General features: G+C 29.1%; 1 long non-coding RNA gene across 1 annotated transcript; it reads left to right on the forward strand.

Annotated features, from left to right (window-relative positions):
* The first annotated feature begins 3,221 nt into the window (after positions 1 to 3,221).
* LOC114287625 (uncharacterized) lies at positions 3,222 to 4,345 on the forward strand. The gene is made up of 2 exons (XR_003637957.2): positions 3,222 to 3,401; positions 3,712 to 4,345. It is a non-coding gene; the product is annotated as an uncharacterized LOC114287625 (long non-coding RNA).
* The last annotated feature ends 402 nt before the right edge of the window (positions 4,346 to 4,747 follow it).

Raw genomic sequence — 4,747 nt, forward strand, 5'->3', positions numbered from 1 at the left:
GCCATAATCCAAACCGCACCCTACCCTAACATGTTTGTGAAACTGTCCAAAGGTCTGCGGGTCGGGTAGGGTAGGGCAGGTTGGGCGGGTCGGATAACCCTATGCCCACCCCTAATGAATACTACAACTGTTCTTCATTTAATCATTGTTTGCTTAATTCTCCTAAACAAATCCACCAGTAAAAAGTCCTCTTCATTGAGGCTGAAAGAACTAAAACACAATCGTCTGATAATTGGTTGGCAATTAACATTCTGTAAGGACTAATTGATCCTTGTTGGAACGCTCACAATTAAGAAAATAACCTTCGAAAGCCAAAAAAAAACCAACAGATGAGTTAGCCAGTACGGGTTTTTAAAAATATTTATATAATTATAAAAAATGTAAAATTTAAGATGATACAAAAAATTATGAGATAATATGATAATTTTGAATTTGAATTTAAGAGTCATAAAATCAAACATAAATCAATAGATTATTTTAAATTTGTATTTAAATGTAAATTAAAATTTTAAATTTGTATTTTGAATTTAAAATCAAATGTATATTATAATTATGAATTTGTACTTTGAATTTGAATTTGAATTTGTATTATAATTTTAAATTTATATTGTGCCAATTTTAAATTTAAATTAATAGATTATTTGTCATATTTATTGGCCCTCAAATTTAAAATTTGAAACAGATTAAATTACTTCCTTTCGAAAGTCATAAATCAAGGAATATTGAGCCTATGTTTGAGAAGTTGGGTTTGAGGATTTTTTTTGGCTAAAATAGCCACAAAAAATAAAATAAGCTTTTTAATCTAATAAGACAAAACATCACATTTACATTCACAAAAAAGTCAAAAGCCCTTCCAAAATCAGACTTTTTAGTCCAAGACGAAAATAATCAAAAAAGCTAAAAAGTTAACCCACTTCCGAAACGATGCCTAAATATTTTTTAATGCTTAAATGAGAGCTAGTTAATAGAAGGTTTTTTAAATTAATTTTAAAATAAAAAAATTTAAAAATTTTAATTTGACACCTTAGAGCTGAGGATGCTTCTCACTAAATTTTTTTTTTTCTTATATATATATATATATATGGATTAGATATACATAATATTGCAGGGTAGGTTTTTGGTTTCAGTAAATATAATTGCACAAATGAATTCAAGTGCATGATTGGAAGGACAAGCAATACAATGACTTTGATTGGGCAAACTAGCTGACCAAATTTATTGTTTGGACCACCACGTGGCACCAATTTATTTTATTTTTATTTTTGAGAGAAAAATATTTATTTATTTATGTTTTATTAGAACATCATTACATCACCATTATATCATAATGCCCATAGTAGCCCATGTAAAATTTATTTATTTATTTATATCTGAAAATGTTTTTTTTACATTTTGAAGTTGCCAAAATTCCCCCCAAGAGCATGATGCATGCCTAGGACACATTGCACACATGATTTTGCGCACGAAGAATCTATAAAACAATATTGATTAATCTCAAAAAATATATATTTTCAACTGACAGAGACGACAAGACAAAGATAGGAGATAAAGAAGAAGCTAGAATGAAAGAACAAAAATAAATAAATAGATTAAAAAAAATGATATACAAATAGATAAAATAAAATTGAGCAACATTATTGTTATATTATCCAAATTTATTTTTGTTTCTTTTCACTATGATAAAGGCTTATTTTGAAAAGTGAGTTAAAATTTACTTTTTAGTTTTTAATCTATTTCCTCTTTCATAAAAAAAAGTTCAAAAAATCAAAAAAAATTAAAAATTAATATTTAACCATCTTCTCAAAACACCACAAAATCACTAACTTTTTTAAATAATAACTGTTACAGCTAACAATGAATGAAGGCTTCCTACTATTTGTTGTTGTAGTATTTACTCCTATTTCCCCAAGTACTTCGTTGTTGCAATCTTTACTCCATTAATTTCTCTCTCCTACCCTCTTGAGATAAGACTGTTCTTGCCATTTGCCGCCAAAATTTATGAGAAAAATAATTTTCGAAACAAAAATTATATATTAAAAATTTAGATAAATTATGTAAATAGTTCATGTAGTTTACACAAGTGTTAATTTGGTCCTTGTAGTTTCAATTTGTTCAATTTTGTCTCTTAATTTAATGGATTGTGCCATTTTAGTCCAATAAATAACGGTTATTAAGTTAATTTAACAGAAGGCCAAACAATGTGTCAATTTGGTCCCTGTACTTTACACCATGTGTTAATTTGGTCCCTGTAGTTTTAATTTTTTTGATTTTGCCAGGGACTAAATTGACACATTGTGAAAAATACAAGGACCAAATTGACACATTGTTTGATTTTTCGTTAAATTAATTTAACAACTGTTATTTATTGGACTAAAATGATACAATCCGTTAAATTAAGGGGCAAAATCGAGCAAATTGAAATTACAAAGACCAAATTGACACATCGTGTAAATTATAGGGACTATTTGCATAATTTTCCTTAAAAATTTCATATGTGAGTGATGTAGTAATGTCATTTTTTTAAATAATAAGGGTTGTTTTGAAAATTAGCTATTTTAATTAGTTTTTTAACTTTTTTACGAAAAGATATACAAAAAAAAATTAGAGATGAAAATTGAATTTTTTATAATAATTTTTTGACTGTTTTATTATATTAAGTGATTGCCAAACCAAGCCCTAGTTATTTTTATCCCTATGTTAAGCTGAAATCAGTGAATGCAAAATTGTCAAATTGGGAGATCTATGGTTTATATCAATTTCAATTGCAGAGCAACAATATCGAAATTATTAGTTGTAAAAATAAAATACTCCTATATATTGGAATGTATTGATATAAAAAAAATAAAAACTCATGTATCAACACCACAAGGATAAAAATTCAATATACGATCCAACCGGTATTTAAGAAGATGCTATCATTACTGAATTTACACTCATCATCTACCAAATCTCTCTTCTCTGCATTCAGTTCAGTTCAATTCACTTCAATGCCCCCATTCACTCACTCTCTCTCTCTCATATAATATCTACACCAACCTTCAGTCCTAACTAAAAAAAGAAAAATGTCTTGAAACTCTAATTTTTGAATTTTAAAGTTAGTTTTAATAAACTGACAGTAAGCTCCACCTATTGTGATGTGATGTTTTGATCTTGATTTTTTTTTTCCCTTACCATGTTATTAGTGCTCCATTAAAACATCAAAATTAATACTCTGAATCGTTGCTGCTAAAAAACCTGTCAATTTCTCTCTCTCCTTGCCATTATATATATAACGTCCATTCAGTCCAAAAACCAAACATACCAAACTCATCTTGATGCTTGGACTTGGTTTCTGTCATCAGATCATCCGTTCAGCTCTCAAACTATCCCATTCTTCTCTCTTCCTCTACTGAATTGGACAAGTACGATTGCCTCTTCCACTTGTTCATCAAAAAAAAAAAAAAAAAGTATTTAAATTATTATTTTGTTCATCTTCTTAATTTTCATTTCACTGTTCCATTCATTTTCTCCACCAACTCATAATTCTAAATATGGGTATTAGAATCCGTATCAGTATCAGTGATATGTAATATATCAGTTAATATATTAATGAATAACAACAATATAGAAAGTCCAAAATTACATTGCATAAATGCCTATACGATTATCTCATTTATTTTTTATTTTTTTTTGTTTTTTTTTTTTGTTTTTTTTTTTATGATTGTTTTTCAGATTCTACATAAAAATGAATCACAAGGCCAACAGCATTCCAAAGCTTGACTTGAAGCTCAACCTATCTCCTCCATGGCCATACCCACAGCTCCAAGCAGCATCGTCGCCAACGAACAGATCAGTTTCGTTGTCTCCTCCGAGCTCGTGCGTGTCGTCGTTGGAGCTCAGCCCCGATCACCACCACCACCGCTGTTTTCGCTATCCAAGCAGCCCGGAAGCGAAAACAATGATGCTTGTGGGATGCCCTCAGTGTCTCATGTATGTTATGTTGTCTGAGGATGATCCAAAGTGCCCCAAATGCAAGAGCACTGTCTTGCTTCAGATTCTTCATGAAGAAATCACCACCAAAAGGACTCAGAAATGAATCAAGCTTTTTGGGTTTATTTTCTAAACCTTCATGGATCCAACTTTTAGTTACTATGTTTTTTTGTTTTTTGTTTTTTTGGGGGGTTATGTGGTGTGTTTGGTTGCCCAAAAGAGAGAAGAAAGGAAAGAAGGTTTTGATTCTGTTGAAGTTTGATTTTAGTGTGATTGTAAATCCTAAATTTGCTTCTGTTTCTCTCTGTATTCTTTGCAACCAAACAAGCCTTGTGTTCTCATCCTTAATGTTATTTCGATCTATTTCTTTTCTTTATATATATGTATATTTTTCCATGAAGACATCATAGACGAAAAAGCTATTTGATTATTTTTAAGTTATGTTTGGATGAGAAAAATTAAAGAAAAGGATTGAGAATTTTATAATTTTCCAGAATGCCATTACTAATAACACTAGTCAATGCAATTTAATTGTTTGGTTTGGTTAGGAACCTAGGAATATGATTTATTACTTGTTTTATTGACAAATTACACCCATATATATATTATATATATAATAGTTTGACTCTTGTATTGGTTTGATCTTTATAATTTTAATTACATCAATTTTATTTAAAAAATTTTCACAGTGTGTTGATTTAGTCCAATTGATAACATGGCTTTAAAAATTAAATTGAAATCAAAGAAAAACAATCCATTTATTCTACTTAGATTGTTG

Source organism: Camellia sinensis, chromosome 12 (assembly GCF_055761805.1).
Source record: "Camellia sinensis isolate YWXY chromosome 12, ASM5576180v1, whole genome shotgun sequence".
Taxonomy (NCBI): Eukaryota; Viridiplantae; Streptophyta; class Magnoliopsida; order Ericales; family Theaceae; genus Camellia; species Camellia sinensis.